This window comes from Zeugodacus cucurbitae, chromosome 3 (genome assembly GCF_028554725.1).
Source record: "Zeugodacus cucurbitae isolate PBARC_wt_2022May chromosome 3, idZeuCucr1.2, whole genome shotgun sequence".
NCBI lineage: Eukaryota > Metazoa > Arthropoda > Insecta > Diptera > Tephritidae > Zeugodacus > Zeugodacus cucurbitae.
In genome coordinates this window covers 45,974,526-45,992,586 of record NC_071668.1, presented here as the reverse complement: position 1 = coordinate 45,992,586, position 18,061 = coordinate 45,974,526, and the positions used below count along the sequence as shown (strand labels likewise).

At 34.9% G+C, this 18,061-nt stretch overlaps 1 pseudogene; it reads left to right on the top strand.

Moving 5' to 3' along the window:
• Nucleotides 1-233: 233 nt before the first annotated feature.
• LOC105219950 (serine protease easter-like) overlaps nt 234-18,061 on the top strand; it is a 43,641-nt pseudogene continuing 25,813 nt past the window's right edge.

The following is an 18,061-nucleotide window of genomic DNA, read 5'->3' as shown; positions in this document are numbered from 1 at the left end:
AGGAAAAAAGTGCATATGGGAAAAGTTCCCAAAAACTTAAAAAACACTATTTCGTCATAAAGTAACGTTGATAATATAAATAAAGAAAGGTAAGTGAGTAATTTACAAAAAAAAGTGGAAAAAGTTATTTCGTTTCTGTGCAATAATTTTGTAAGAGTTAAGTTGCCTATAGGCAACATCGGTCAATTGTGTGTAATAAAATTTTGCATATACATACTTGTTTACATACTAAGATGCGTCCAAAAGATTTGACACAAGCTGAAATTGAAGAGTTCGCTAATTTTGACTGGGACGAGTCTGAGGATGAGGAAATGGAAAGAGAAGAGGAGGAAGAAGGTGAAAATGTGGAAGAATTGATCGAAATAGCGTTACAAAACATTGAACAAAATCAAGGGGTTTGATCGAAGAATTACTTGGTACAGAAGAAAACGCAGAACAAAACGAAAATATTGAAACTGTACAAAAGGTGGTAGAGAAATTTGATTTAGCGACTTTGAAGTGGATCAGCACAGAGCTATTAGAATGCGATGTCACTTGGAAAAGTGCATTATGCTGCAATCAGGTGAAACAACCTTTGGAATATTTTACCGAGTTCTTTGTGGATGAGCTGTTGAAAAAAATCCGAGACGAAACGAATTTATATGCGTTGCAAAAAAAGGCACCGAATTGAAATGTACTGTGGAAGAAGTGAAAAAGTTTGTTGGCATTTTACTATACTTGGCAGTGATGAAAATACCAACGTATAGAATGGCATGGGCTCAAATTTTCAAACCAGCGGCCGTTGCAAATGCTTTGCCCAGAAGCCGATTTGAAAAAATTTAACAGTTTTTCCATCTAAACAATAACAATTTGCAGCCTAAGAAGTGCCAACCAGATTATGACAAATTATACAAAGTGCGCCCTTTATTTGACTTCATAAACAAGAAATTTAGCGAAATTCAGCAGAAAGAATATCAGAGCATTGTAATATGTAATAATAAGAAGAAGATGTAATAAATTCTATATAATGCAAAAATATGTTTCTTTCCTTAGATCAACATAGTTTGAAGCAATATCTGTAAATGAAGCCCCACAAGTGGGGTTTCAAAATGTTTACTAGAGCCGTTATATTAGCCGTTGGTACAGTCCGAAGCAACAGGTTGACAAATTGCGCTCTAAGAAGTGATAAGGAGCTACAAAAACGAGAACGCGGATCAAGCGATTTTCAATTCGAAGAAACGAACAACTTGATTGACTGTCGTTGGTACGACAATAAAGGTGTGCAATTAGTGTCAAACTATGCAGGTAAAAACCCCGTGAGTGAGTGCAAGAGATGGTGCCGAAAAGACAAGAAATATGTAAGTATCCCTCGTCCAGGTATAGTAGATTGCTACAACAAACACATGGGAGGGGTTGATCTTGCTGACATGCTGTTGGAATTGTACAGAATCAACCACCGTTCCAATAAATGGTACATACGCTTAGTGTACTGGTGTATAAACTCCGCTGTAGTCAATAGCTAGCTGCTATACCGCAGAGACCTGGAATATACGAACGGCGAGTTGAAGCTTTCTTATAAAATTTCAGATGGATATTGCGATTGAACTTTTGAATGCAAGTCAAACAGCAGTTGTACCTTCACTTCTTGAGGATCAAAAGGCAGATGCAGGCTATGCCGCACTGGATTTCCCAGATCTAAATGTAGCACATGCAACGTTTATTTGTGCTGCAATCCACAAAAAAATTGCTTCGTATCATACCATACATAATTTGTAATGTGTTTGTGTCCTATCATACACAATTTTCAATAAAAGAAGTCAATTAAAAAAAATAAAAAATATTATACACTGTTGCCCAATGTTGCCTATAGGCAACATCCTGTAAATCCCAAACCAGGACACCTAGGACTATGAAATTTTGGTCAGTTCATATTCAGGTCGCGATTAAAACATATCTGTACTCAAATATTTTTTAGCCCCGCCAATTTTAATTCGGACATGAGAGGGTTAAGTCTCTTATTTTTCTAATAGAAGTCCGTATTTAATATTATGTGCTCAAGATTAACTTAATAGATTTCCAAGCAAAAGGGGTTTATGAGCACAAAAAAAGGTTAATTAACTTAAACAAACCCCATGTATCTGAAAACAAACGATTGTCTTTTAAGCTGCATATCTATTTTCGCATGTAGTTCGTATTTGATATTTTTGGATAATATTTTAAACATAATAATAATTTTAAACATTTTAATAAGACAACAAAATTTCGAATTTTGATACCCAACTAATTTGGTTTTTATTAATTCAAAGATTTTGGCTCGGCAGCGTCCAAACTGTTCGGAAGACACAATTAGCATAGCTTTTCCCAAATTTCATAGCTGATTAGTGTTCAAGGTTCGATAACTGTCCCGAAACAATATGGATGTTAGTAGAATCAACTAACGCAAGAATGATAGAAGACAAGATTACGACAGGCGTTTACAGTTAGCTTTTTTGGGTTTTGTGTTCCTGTTGAGTGACAACTTTCACGACCCCGAACACGCGAGCAAAACAAAATTGTACGGTGGTACAAAACAATAAAACCAAAACAAAGAGCTGAAGTCAAGGGTAGTGCTTAATTATTATTTAAAATTCTAAGTGAAAAATGTATTAACTTGAAAAAGAAGTCCGCAATGGCGGAATTAAACAATAATAAAACAAAAAGTCGTATATAAAGAGTTTTTTTTCACTTTTAAAACCAACCAGTTAGCAAAATGGCGACCTTTTTGTAACAAAACATATAATTTTAATTATAAATATGCATTATTATATTGGATCATTTTATAAATGAAGATTTTAAGAATTACGTTCATTGTGATATTTTATCTGCACATTATTCAATTTGGTTCACTATGTTTCACATTTCCGTTTTCCATTTGACCATTCTTCTGTTGCCTATTCCCATTCGTGGGTCGTGAACGCTTCAACCTGTCGTAATCTTGTCTTCTATCATTCTTGAACTAACGATGATAATAAAATTACCCGCTTAAGAGCTTAAATGTCTGAAATATTTAAGCCATAAATACAAAATTGTTTGTAATTTTCCTCTTTTAAATGCCTTTTAATATTTTTGACATTGAATGCGCTGAGTATAGTCAAAAGGAAAACATATACATATGTACATAGTTTTGCAATGTTTTTTGTTTCATATTTATTGTTATAATATTAACGGACAAAAAAATTGTATTGTAATTTTCATTCATAATTATCAATGCTTGCCGATTTTGTGAAATACAAAGTTGGAAGCATGTAGAGAAATTTATTGTTTTCACAATTTTTATTGCAAGTAAATGCCATATTCTAATATGATTTTTTTTATACGTTCGGAACACAGTTGCTAAAGAGAGTATTATAGTTTTGTTCCCATAACAGTTGTTTGTGTAACCAGAAATAAAAGAGTTAGATATGGGTTTATTATATTTATAAATGATCAGGGTGTCGAGTGGAGTTCAAATCCGGATGTCTGTCCGTCCGTCTATTCGTGCAAGCGATAACTTGAGTAAAAATTGATATATCTTAATGAACTTGGAACACATATTCGTTGGCACTCTGAGGAGGTTGGTATTGAAAATGGGCGAAATCGGACAATTGCCACGCCCACAAAATGGCGAAAACATTTAAAGAGCTATAACTAAGCCATAAATTATGCTATTGAAGTAAAATTTGGTATGAAGCGGCATATGTAGTATATGGATGTAATTTTTTGGGGGGAGTGGGCGTGGTCTCGCCCCCTACTAAGTTTTTACATATATCTCGTAAACTTTTAAAGTTAGTCTTTCAAACAGTACGCTCGATATAACCTTATAAGCGATGTTAAGGAGGCTTATCCCACGATAGTTGGCGCAGATTGTGGGGTCTCCCTTTTTGTGGATTTGGCAGAGTACACTGAGATTCCAATCGTCGGGCATGCTTTCTTCCGACCATATTTCGCAAAGAAGCTGATGCATGCACCTTATCAGCTCTTGGCCGCCGTATTTGAATAGCTCGGCCGGCAATCCATCGGCCCCCGCCGCCTTGTTGTTCTTCAAGCGGGTAATTGCTATTCTAATTTCTTCACGGTCGGGCAATGGAACATCTGTTCCATCGTCGTCGATTGGGGAATCGGGTTCGCCATCTCCTGGTGTTGTACTTTCACTGCCATTCAGCAGGCTGGAGAAGTGTTCCCTCCACACAGGAGTGTGCTCCGGTCTTGAAACCTTCAGTTAGTCGCCGGATCTTTTCGTAAAATTTTCGAGCATTACCCCTGTCGGCCAGCTTGTCAAGCTCTTCATACGCACGCATTTCTGCCTCTTTCTTTCTTTTTCTGCAAATGCGTCTCGCTTCGCTCTTCAGCTCTCGGTATCTTTCCCATCCCGCTCGTGTTGCGGTCGATCGCAACATTGCGAGGTAGGCAGTCTGTTTTCTCTCCACTGCGAGACGACAATCCTCATCATACCAGCTGTTTTTTTGGCTTTTCCGAAAGCCAATGGTTTCGGTTGCAGCTGTACGTAAGGAGTTTGATATGCCGTCCCACAGCTCCCTTTTACCGAGATGCTGATGAGTGCTCTCAGAGAGCAGGAGTGCAAGTCGAGTAGAAAATCGTTCGGCTGTCGGTTGTGATTGCAGCTTCTCGATGTCGAACCTTCCTTGTGTTTGTTGACGTGTGCGCTTTTCTACACATCGGGTGCGTATCTTAGCTGCTACAAGATAGTGGTCCGAGTCGATGTTGGGACCACGAATCCTACGCACATCAAAAACACTGGAGACATGTCGTCCATCTATCACAACATGATCGATCTGGTTGCGAGTGATTCGATCCGGGGACAGCCAAGTAGCTTGATGGATTTTCTTATGCTGGAATCTAGTACTACAGATGACCATATTTCGGGCCCCGGCGAAGTCGATCAGCCTCAGACCGTTTGGTGATGTTTCGTCATGGAGACTGAATTTTCCGACTGTTGTGCCAAAGACACCTTCTTTACCCACCCTAGCGTTGAAATCGCCAAGCACGATTTTGACATCGTGGCGGGGGCAGCGCTCATAGGTACGTTCTAGGCGCTCATAGACGGTATCTTTGATCACTTCGTCCTTCTCTTCCGTCGGGGCGTGGGTGCAAATCAGCGATATGTTGAAGAACCTCGCTTTGATGCGGATTGTGGCTAGACGCCAGAGTGAATGCCAGGACTCGACGACGGAGTCTCTCTTCCATTACGAATCCCACACCGAATTTGCGCTCCTTTATATGGCCGCTGTAGTAGATGTCACAAGGACCCACCTTCTTCCGTCCTTGTCCCGTCCTTCGCATTTCTTGGATTGCGGTGATGTCAGCCTTTACTCTTACGAGGACATCAACCAGCTGGGCAGAGGCACCTTCCCAATTAAGGGTCCGGACATTCCAGGTGCATGCCCTTAAATCATAGTCCTTTATACGTTTGCCGTGGTCGTCATCAAAAGGGGGGTTTCTCATCCGAGGCCTGTGTTTCTTATTCACTAGTTATTCGTTTTTATGTGGCCCTACGCACAACCGCATAAGCGGGATTCGCCTTCTCACTTTAGCTCGCTTCCAGACGGATGTCTGTTGGCTACCCAGAGGATACTTGGTCTAAGACCGGAAGTCGTGAGCTGCTTGAGCCACATGTAAAAGGATCGTTCCTGTCCACTCCCAAGTGAATGACAGTTAGAAACTTTCCTCACTTACGTGAACTTCTACATATGACTCCATCCTCTAAAAAACTACTAAAAATTCTTAAATTCAGTAAGGAAAACCACCAGAAACTGTAAATACCATTATAAAGATGTTACAGAAGATCTGCATTCAAAATGGTATACAAAATTTTAAATGGTCCTGGTTCCGCCCACTTATGGGTCAAAAACCATATCTCCGAAACTACTCGACCAATTTCAATTAAATTCGGTTCATAATATCTTCCTAACTTCCCAATGAGATGTTGTGAAGAAAGTCTAAATCGGTTAGCAACTACGCCTACTTCCCATAAACCAGAACTCTGAAGTCAGTCTGAATAGTTTACTTTACTATATATAATGTAAGCACTAGTGCAGATATCGGAACAGATATTTGCACAAATACTGCATTTAAAGAGTGGCATCGCCCTTCTAAAAATCGTAGAAATCGGTCCAGGTAAGTCTCTCAGATATTTTCAGAGGAAATATTTTTTTTATTTTAATAATATGTTTCCGTGCCAGAAATAAGTGAAATCGGGTCATAACTTTTTCTATTTCCCATATACTTAATATTAGGGGTTTCAAACTTTCAATGGACTTTATACCATATATAAGCCGAATATGTGAGTCAAATTGTTTGTTATATTTATTAAATTTAAATAAATTAATTGCGAGAGTATAAAATGTTCGGTGACACCCGAACTTAGCCCTTCCTTACTTGTTCAAATTTGTTTTATTTTATTTACGGTGTATCACAAAAATAAGTATGCAGAGCGTTTATCGCTTTTTGTTTGAGAAAAAAATGTCTTAAACCTAATAATAATACCAATTTTTTTAAATAACCTAAACTTAAATCAATATTTTTTCAATTAGAGATAAAAAATATTAAAATAGCTTAAAATTACATCACAGAAGTATGTATGCATTAAGAACAAAATAGGTCAACCAGTTTTTTTTAGTTTTCATGGACCGTTAATACTTTGTTGGATAGCCTTTGGATTGCGTAATTGCACTCAACCTGGCTGGCATGGAGTTGACCAGTTTTTGCGTCACTGAAGGGGTTATCTTGCCACATTCTTCGATTAATGCAGGTTTCAAAGATTCTTTGCTGGTTATTTGGTGTCTTCTGATGTTGTCTAAAAAGCTTTGCCTATAACAACGCATGTTTTTTAATATTTGACAAATGTCGCACGTCGCTTGTTGTTGTCTATGTGTTCAGGGCATAATGATTGAAAATTTTAAAGTTTTAATATTTTGACCAAAGACCTTTTCTTTTTAAAACGCTATTTATTCTTTCTATCGCTATTTATACTTTCCACCAATTTTTCCAGGCTATCTGGACTAGTGATGAGCGATATTGCTATTTTTGAATCACTGTGATTTCAGTGATTGCTATTTTGAAATCGCTGTGATTTTATATATTTATTTTACATTTACATTTTTATTAATTTTAAAAATATCCAAAATTTACCTGCTTTTGTAGTCACAATTAACTAATTAATAAATTTTTTTTGTATCAACGTACCCAAAATTACCGAAATCGCAACTAAATTTGCTACTGTGATCATTGAACAGTGATTGCTACTTTCGAACTGTGATTACTACTGAACTGTGATTGTTACTTTCGAACTGAAGTGCTGAACACTTACAAATGTCGCTTTGAAGCCAGCGTCTTGAACATTTTGAAGACGTCGGCGACATATCAAACAACAATTTCATTGTTGCCGTACTAAAATCTTTCACTTCAATAAAAATTACATATTTAGTTTAAAGTGAAATTATTTGTGCAAAAAATGTAAAAATAGATCGATTTATTTGTTTTAAATAATCGATTGTTATTATAAATGATATATCAAAGCTATTTTAGGTGGTAGCTCTACAGAGACCATTTTCGTCGGCAAAATTAGAAACATTTCTGCTATTGCTACTCAAATTACTGAACTGCTATTGCGATTGTAAATCACTGCTATTTACAAAAATTGATCGCAGTTGCTATATGTATGTGATTTTTCAATCACAGTGAAAAAATCACCGTTAGTGAAAAATCGCTCATCACTAATCTGGACACGCTCCCAAAGCTCATTCAAATTTGTTGGGGGATAATCATACTGGCACAAACTTCGTTTTGCAATAGCCCACAAATTCTCAATTGGATTCAGATCTGGGCTTTGTGCTGGCCATTTTAATCATGTTCATGTCCATCATGTCTAAATACGATTTCATCTATTGGGTATGTACACTCGTCAACAAACTCAGACAAATATGTTTGCAAAACATTAAGATAATCTTCCTTTCTCATTATTCCATCTACTTTATGTATTGGACCCACGTTCCACCAAGTGAAACTTGCCCACACCATTATACCACCGCCGCCGTGTTTCATGATTTCCTTAACTTGATGTTGTTGGAGCTGCTCGTTGGGCCGATGCCAATAATATGACTTCTCATCAGAAAGGTAACGATTGATCTTTGTTTCATCAGACCATATAACCCGTTTCCAATCTTCAACTGACCAATTTTTGCGTTCTCGGCAGTACTGGACTCGAGCAGCAATATTTCTTTTTTGACAGAGCAGGTTTCTTTTGCTTAACAGATGCGATAAAAACATTTTTTAAAGCTCTTCTAGCCGTCCATTCACTGGTTGGCTTGTTAAAGACTTGAGTAGCCTCCTTAGGGGTTAATTTGGAGTTCTTACGAATTAACCATTCCATGTGACGAGCATCAGTCACTCAATACCCTTGGTCGACCACCAGAGTTGCCCGAAGACGTCAACTTATTATTTTTTGCACTGAAATGACAGTTGTTTTACTAACACCGGTTATTTTTGCAATTTCTCTGGTTGTTTTTTTACTTTGAGATAACACAAAGATACTGTTTTCCAAATTCTGAGAAATTTTCTTCATTTTTCCTCAATTAAATATTTTATATAAAATATTTCAATAAAATTGAATGTACGAACTGTACTCTTTCGTAAGACACTTAAAAATGCCAAATTAAACTACGCGTAACTAAAATCTCATTGTCTTTTTCGGAAAAGTAACGGTAAATCAAAATTAAGGTGAACTGAGACTGGCGTGCAAACTGGACACATGAGTTTTTGTGGTTTTTCTATGAAAGTAAAAAAAATTCTAATTTTTTGTGTTACATTACATTTAAAGAAATAAATGAAGAATTAAAATTCAAAATTTCAAGCAAATCGAATTATTATTGACTTTTTTATAGCATCTTTTGTAAAATATTGACAAACATCCGACCATATTGCTCGTCAGTGTACATATATTCAAAAACAACAAGTATTGCATATATTCTAGTCACAGTTCTAGTTTTTTTTTACTTTTTTAATATTTTAATATTGGATGATATATGTATACCATTATTATCTATAACAGCCTTAAGGAGTTTTTGAAGAGATTCTACCAATTTTTTAGTTATATTAGACGAAATGTTGTCCCATTCCTTCCTCAAAGCCTCTTTCAGGTCGTTTTTAATGTTTTAATGTTTCCGGACATTATTTTCCAATATTGACCATACATTTTCGGTGACATTTACATCTGGCGATTGTGCTGGTGTTGACATCAGGTGCGGCAATTGTATATTGCCTACATTTGCACAATACTGGATTTGTGCTTCGGGTCATTATCCAGATAAAAGCAAAAATTTGAATTTATAATTTTTTAAATAAGCACTGTATAAATACGCTGTGAGCCACTGTATGCACATAAATAGACACCTATGAATGTGAGTACTTATAAATTGTTTCTGTTATTGCATTTATTCCTTTAAGGGTAAAAAATATTCAAATATTTGAAAAAACTTTAAGTGCACACAGGTACATATGCATTTTCCTTTAAGGGGTTAGGTGAGTTTCAGAAGATGAAAACATTAGTATTTTAAATTTTTTTTTAATGTATACAATTATATATTTCATTTAAAGTATTCAGGATATCAAAGATACATATGTATTTTAACAGTATTTTGTGAAATTTTTATTTTCCAAAAAAAGATTCTTGTCGTGGATAGCATAACTCATTATTGGTTCATCCAGATCAACAAACCTAAAATATTTCGATAGTACATGGATAACTCTTGTTATTGAAAGAAGGAAATAAGAAAACGTTAAAATTTGAATTATCGACAGGTTTTGAACAAAAATAAAAAACTTTTGTAGCCGCATTCGTTCGAAGAATACTTGTAATAAAGATGTGTGGAAAATTTGAACTTCACTGCGACAGGAATTTTCATCGATTGAAGTACATCGTACTTTACGTAGTCGTCGGAAGCGACATGGAGAAAATATTCGAGAATATTTATACGTTTTAATGGAAATGGCTCAAGCTTAATAGAATATTTCATCGAAGGCATACCTGACTCAAGGTCAAACCAAAGCAACCTATACCAAGCGAAAACTATACAGGATTTGAAGGAGCAGATCAAGTTATACGAGAAGGCAGTCACAACCTGTGAATGGGAACCAGGAAAAGCCATTGTAGTCAAACAAGGAAATGTTTTGTCTGTGGAGACTCATCACATTTCGCCAGAAGCTGTCCTCGCAAACAAACATGGTGTTACAATTGTGGTGGAGAAGGACTTCGTGCAGCTGACTGTAAGGCAAGAATTAAAACAGTTGTGGTAAAAACCCAATTGTGGACAGTGATAACAGGATTGCTGAACTGAGCGAAGAATTTAGAACCTTGTGTATGTTCGCAGGAATAGAGAAGGTATCTGTGGACGAAGTCGATCTTTCACATCTCAACAAAGAGTAAGCAACTATAGGGAGAAGGATGATAGCGAATTATAAGCCTTCAAGAAATTCGATTTCACTAGTAGAAATGAAGATCTTACTTTCAGATGACACCCAAAAGGCTTTGCAGAGATTCCAAGTATATGAAAATCAAAGACGGAGGTCATACGCCGATAGACAGGAAGTGGATGAACGAGTTAAGGAGTGGTTGAAGGATGGAATCATTAAACCCAATAATTCACATTAGTTCGCGATAACTTCCCGATCCCAAATATCGACGATGTTATTGAAAGGTTACAGTTTTACATGTTCCAGTGGAGCCTACTTCAAAGAAGTACCCGCATTTGTTACACACAATGGGCAATACGAATTCAGCTCTCCGTAGAATTTTTGTTTTAGGATACCTTATAGAGGACGGTCCGATAAAACCATCTGATGCACAAACGAAAACGATTAGGAATTTCCCATTGCCACATGACCAAAAGGCTTTGCAGAGATTCCAGCGATTGACATCATACTTTAGAAGATTTGTTGTGATAGCCAAAACGCTATCGTATCTACCCAGGAAAGACGCTAAGTTTGAGTTGCGCGACAAGCAGTTGGAGGTATTCTAGAAGTTGAAGTCAGCATTGATCAGCACACCAGCCCATGCGCATGCACCAGATTATTATTTCGATGATAGCTAGGTCCCGGTAACTGCCACAAGCACATGAAAAGTTTGCATCAATCAATCAATAGAATGCCGCCGAGAAACACCAAACAATCACAAATTAAAATTAAGACTGGACTTGGAATGCAATTGAAAGGGTTACCACATTTACTTGAACTGCTGAAGGAATCAGCCATCGATGTACTCGAGAACGCGAGGTAATATGTCAGAAAACATGACGCGACATGTTTAGGATTCATCAGGAAAATAGGAGAACATTCAACAAAAGGTGAAGAGCAATAATATAAACGAGCTAGTAGCCTTTAAGCGAACGCAGTCTGGTGCAGGATTGAAACTTAAAGCTAAATTCTATTGGCCTTATGCATATAATTGTAAAAAAGATGACGCATGGAAGATAAGAAGTCGAGAATATCGGAGATCATGAAGGATCAAATCGCACAATAACAATTGCTAAATTTTTGAAGAAGTGAAACCCTCATTAGAGTCCAAATGAACAGTCAGGATAGCCGAATGTATGAATGTGTTAACGGACAACAAGACTTAAATAAAAATGCAACACTGTGCAGGGAACAGAAATGACAGTAGCGAACTTGAAAGGGAATCGCCATGTATATGAGTATGTACGTACAGCTGAGGGCCTATTGATAAGTTTTGCTGGACCTTATGCTATGTCGTCAGCATTTATTTGGTCTGAACTCCTGTATTTTCCTTATATGATAATACATTTTCCTGTTTTCAAAAATTGTTCATTCCGCCATCTTTAGACGTATACATTTTGTTCGCGTAGAAATAAGATTAATTAACTAGAACGTTATAATTATCGTTATTCCCTTTATTTTGACAACAGCTTTGTCCTCCTTGTCATCGAATCTATTAAATCTGATTTCTTACGGAGTTAAAACACTATAAGTTTTTAACTATACCGGAAAGCGTTCAGAACTCCAAATATATTGTTTATACCTACTAATCAAGAATGATAGAAGACAAGATTACGACAGGCTGAAGCGTTCACGACCCACGAATGGGAATAGGCAACAGAAGAATGGTCAAATGGAAAACGGAAATGTGAAACATAATGAACCAAATTGAATAACGTGCAGATAAAATATCACAATGAACGTAACTCTTAAAATCTTCATTTATAAAATGATCCAATATAATCATGCATATTTATAATTAAAATTATATGTTTTGTTACAAAAAGGTCGCCATTTTGCCAACTGGTGGGTTGGAAAAGTGAAAAAAACTCTTTATATACGACTTTTTGTTTTATTGTTGTTTAATTCCGCCATTGCGGACTTCTTTTTCAAGTTAATACATTTCTCACTTAGAATTTTAAATAATAATTAAGCACTACCCTTGACTTCAGCTCTTTGTTTTGGTTTTATTGTTTTGTACCACAGTGCAATTTTGTTTTGCTCGCGTGTTCGGGGTCGTGAAAGTTGTCACTCAACAGGAACTCAAAACCCAAAAAAGCTAACTGTAAACGCCTGTCGTAATCTTGTTTTCTATCATTCTTGCCTACTAATATATAATAAACTGCTGCACAAGCAAGCTTACTTCTTGTTTCCGGTCATTCGTTCATTTAACATGACAATGCAATGTTTTGCTCTCAGCGAACAATTCAAATCAACAACACACTCAGAGTAGCAAAAGCAAACGCTTGCATGACATTTTTCTCACCAAACATTGTTGATTCAAAACATTACTGTCGGAGAAGGCACGAAAGGCAATGACAATGATAAGCAATGAAAATCAAGCCTATGACAACGAATGCAACAAAACATTTTTCTAATACATGTCATTTACACTCGTTTTAAGAATGTTTTTACACATACAAATACTAGTTCTTTTACTATTAATGAAACATGTTTTCTCTACATAGAAAACGAACATTTAACAGCAAGTGCATGCTGGACTCGTTGCTTTGTTTTCATTGCCTTTCAAGCCTAAACAACGAATAAGCATTGCATTGCGTTATCGAACGAATACGAACAAGTGTTGCTTGCTTATGGTTTCTTACTTTCGTTGCTATTTAGGTTCACTGCTTATATTGTTTCAAATGTCATCAATTTCAAGTGCACTTTTGCGCAGTTTAATATATAAACTATGAATTAATGAAAATGATTTTTCTATATATATATAACATAGACTGAATTTCCATATTATTTTATAATTTAAACAGAAGAGAGTAATGGTGCTTGCCAAACACCAAAAGCCGCAACCGGGGAATGCATTTTATTACAGAAATGCACTGTACTTTATAACATGGTCGTTAAACCCAATTTAGAAGAAGCGGAAGTATTATTTTTAAGGCAGAGTAAATGTGGTGAACTTGGCAAATGAATTTTGGTAAGTAAAACACATTGATTATTTCTTAAATTGATTTTATCTCAACATTTGCCACTCTAATTTGGTTGATTGAGTCAAGATGGCTGACGACTTTACTAATACGAGCTTCCACTGTGCACAATTCAATATCAAAATTCTTAATTAATAATAATTTAGTGTATAGCAAATAATATACTCGAAATATACGTCCGTTCACAAAGATCCTTACCAGTTAATTTACTGATAAAACAATGTACATCTCAATTCCGAATTCTGCCAATTCTTCAACACTACAATCTCGACATTCTGGTAAACCGTTATAAACTTTTACTACATGCACCTGTTATTCACTTCATTAGTAACAATTATTGAAGTGGAAGACTTCTGATGAATTCGAAGAGCACTTTATCTAGATTATCGTCGCGGCGATGGATAGTCGAAGATGTTTTCCCTGTAACTTAGCACCTAACTGACCTTTGTATCTTGGATTTCTGCAGTTGTTCATTATCTACTCTAAGGTGACTCAGTGCTCAGTGTTAAAAGAATTCAACGATGTATATGTGATTTTAAAGCATTTAAAGCGAGATGAATTCATTATCTGATACCAGAAAACCCTTATTTATTAACTAAATCCGTACAACATCGGTACTGTTCTAATGTCAGGGACTTTGTGGATTTTAAGGCAAAGCTCAACACAGAAATTGCTATGCACCTTGGCTGTCCCAGGCAACTGTTATCTCCGAAGCATTCGTCGTTTTAGATACAGTCTCGCATTCTTTCTGAAATGTTATATACATACATATATATTTCATATGCGACATACATATCTACTTTATATCCACAAAAGTATGCTGTACACTAGCCTCATTTAAATTTATTTTTAGGTTTGCTGTCCCCAGGCTCCATTAGCTGCCCGTATCAGAATTGAGAAAGTACTATCAGGTAAGAAATACTAAACTAAACTCTTCTGGATAAAATATAATACAGTTGAACTTTCTCAACACGAAGTTCTCCGTAACTCACACTCTTCAATTGGCAATAGAAGTCAAATTTCATAAATCGAATTTTTCGACCAGAGCATAATACAAAATTTAAAATTTTAGTATCGACCAGAAATTTAAAATAGTCCCTATATCTTATGTAGGCGAAGAAAAAATATGATATTGCATAAATCATGTAACAAAGTCAGATACAGAGGCCAAGAGCCAAACAATAGCAAACTGCCACAAGCAAAAATGCAGAATATATGTTTCAATATACATATGTATATACATATACATAAAACATTATTCGAAGTGACCACATTATGTACTAGGACAAGACCACGCTACGTTGTAACCAACACTAGCGACCGAAGTGTTCCAAACATTTGGGAAAAATATAGTTACATTAACATTGATATGTCATTGGACATGACCACATCTGGTCTCACGCTGCATAACATAGGATCACACAACAAACTACTCCCTTTAGACCAACATATATTATACCTACACAAGACCATTGTACTCTGGACCACCTACCAAACTACTTCGTCTAGTCCAACATACATATATTCTACTTACACTAGAGCATGGCATAGTGTACTACCTATTATTATTGTGGTCTAAATGGACCACATTGGAGTACCAATAGCTACTCTTTTTCCAATAAAAAAATTCATTTTTTTTATTATACAAATTTTAATTCACATTTCTTAATGGAACTTAAAATACTATTAAAAACTTAAATCTGGTTTTGGTTATTAAATTAATTTTATATAACTTTATTATAAGAAACCTTATTTCAGCTTCCGCATCTACAGCTGTTTTTAAAATTGCTTCTGAAATAAATAAAAATATATATGTATACATATAAAATTTTGTCGTTAATAAATATTTTATTTGTCCTTACTTTTAAGTTGCTTTTAGCTTTTTGTGTGCTATTCCACCAATATTGTATTCGAGGCAAAATTGACGTGATAAAACCTTTTCAAATTTTTTTTTAACATGTCCTTGAAGTAAATATTGGATTGCTGAAATCTAACAAGTATAAAATAAAATTGTGTCAGGCTTTTAAAATAAACAGTTACTTTAATATAAAAATTATAGGACTCTTACATAGCAAACACTATTGTTGTCATTTATATCAGCATCCAGCTTGGCTATATCGGCATCAGTTTTAATTGGAAATTTCAAAAAAAAAAAAAATGATTGAGGTACTCCGGCGTTCATCCGGCGAAGCTTTCCAGCTGTTTCCACCTCTGACATTTTGTTTTTTAGACGAACTTCAAATATGTAAATGTGTATATAAAAACAAAATTGCAAATTTTAATTAGTGCAGCCATGTAATATTGGTATAAAAAGCAATTGGTCATTATGTGGCAAACATATCATTTTACAACTTATATTTTCAACTGAAAACTCTTCATTTTCAGTCCTGGGTACAGCATCAGTCAAGCATATACCCAATGCGGGAAAAGAATCTAAGGGTTCTTTGAAAAAACTAGTAATATTAACATATCGTCTTCCAATTATTATCCCAGAGTCGGAATCCGATTTTTCAAAAGCCTGAATATTTATGATAATAAAAGGGTAGATTAAACAGATATTATTTGGACTTTTTGTGCTAAAAAAATAATGCAGATTGGAATAAGCATTAATTTTTGAATTTTTTTCTGTAAATCCTATTTTTTTGGATTCAACTATAAAGTCAGAATATGTATTTATAGTAGTTAATTGTCTTAAAATTTGTGTAGGTTTTCTAACTTGTTTCTTTAAGTTTTGTAAAAAATTTTCGAAGTCATACGTTGAAAAATTCTGAATAACTCCTAACGCTTTTACACTATCAGCTAAGTGCAGTAGACTGTGAACGTTGTATGAAACACTATCGTCTCCAAATATTTTGGGAAAATTTTCAACGAATAATTTCAAGGCGTCTTCCGCATTTTTTAAATTTGAATTTACATTTTTGAGCAAGACAGCAATCTACAAGAAATGTTTGTAATGGAAGTTTTTCCATTGTGGCATGATTACTATGCATAGAATTTTCCACTTAGCTCTTGCGTTCACCAAAACAATTTTCACATGAGTAAATATAGGGGTGGGCGATACACACAATTTGAATAAGACGATTTATCGCTTTTTTTAAAGCATTAAGATCGCATTCACATACTTAGATTTTTATTTATTATTTTGCAGGACACCAACTGTTCCATATTCTTAGAAGACACGTATGGTAATATTATATTTAAAATATTTTTGTAATTTAGTTTTTTGTTATTAAAAGAATTATGTGATTGACGAAAACAACCGTAAATACTAAATACAAAAAATGTTTAGAAAGTGTGGTAAACATTAACAAAATCCTCAACGTAATAAGAAATATGAATATTAATATATGTAATATATGTTATGTTATTTTAATATTCAATGACTTTTTAGGAAAAATAAATCGATTTCTCAATACAATATTTTTAAAAATATCGTTAATTTTATGATATCTATTGCTAAAATAGCTGCTTATAACCGAATCAAATTGCCGAACAATCACGAAAAAGCCGATGTTCAATTTTGAACATGGTCCACTGCTGCAAATCATATGGTTAGGTATGTAACCAGGTTTCATAATCACTACTACGAAACATCACCTAATTGGACTACGAGGTCCTCAAATTTTTGCAGGGTATAACTGTGTATACTTCTACATATACTACATATATACACATATACATACATATACTTCTACATAGCTTCTTGTATGCTTTAATGAAAATTTCTATAACTCGAAATCTCTTTAACTCGATGTTATTTGGAGGATTATGGTGATTCGAGTTAGAGAAGTTCAACGGTAATTGTGCTTTAGTTTATTTAATAATACCATATACATTTAACATTTTATTGAATCTCAAAATAATGAAAAATCATATACTTTATATAGTGGAGCAATTGATAGATCTCACACATTTTTAACTCCTTAATAATAACAAGTAAGGAAATGCTAAGTTCGGGTGCAATCGAACATTTTATACTCTCGCCATTTATTGAAGAAATTTGACTCATAAATTTGGCATAAAGTTTAATAGAATAACAATCGTCATATGTATATATGTAGATATGAGGACTGCGGTAATTCTTGAACCGATTTCTTTCATTTTCACCAGCAAGGTACACTATATACAAGACTGTACGGTCACTTAATTTTGCTAAGATATCTCACATATTAACCAATACATATATGCGGAATAAAGCCCTCCGTATTTTTGAAAAACCTGTAATTAGGTATATGGGAGCCAGCAGATAATATTTTTGAAAAACCTATAATAATGTATATGGGAGCTAGGAGATGTAATGACCCGATTTTAATAATTTTTGAAACAGCGACACACTATTGGAAGAAAACATTTCCTCTGATTTACATTAAATTATCTGAGATCATTTCATTTAAAATTTACCCTTAGGCGCTGAGTTCAACATGTTCGATATCTGGGGCCTTGAAAAGTTATAGTCCGTTATTGACGATTTTTTCACAAGTGATACCACAGATGATATGCAATATTTGTGTAAAGTTTTATTCCGCTATCTTCATTGGTTCCTTACTTATACATTGTAAAGTGAAGGAATCATATGGAATTCAAAATTGAGTTATAAGGAAAGTAGTCCTGGT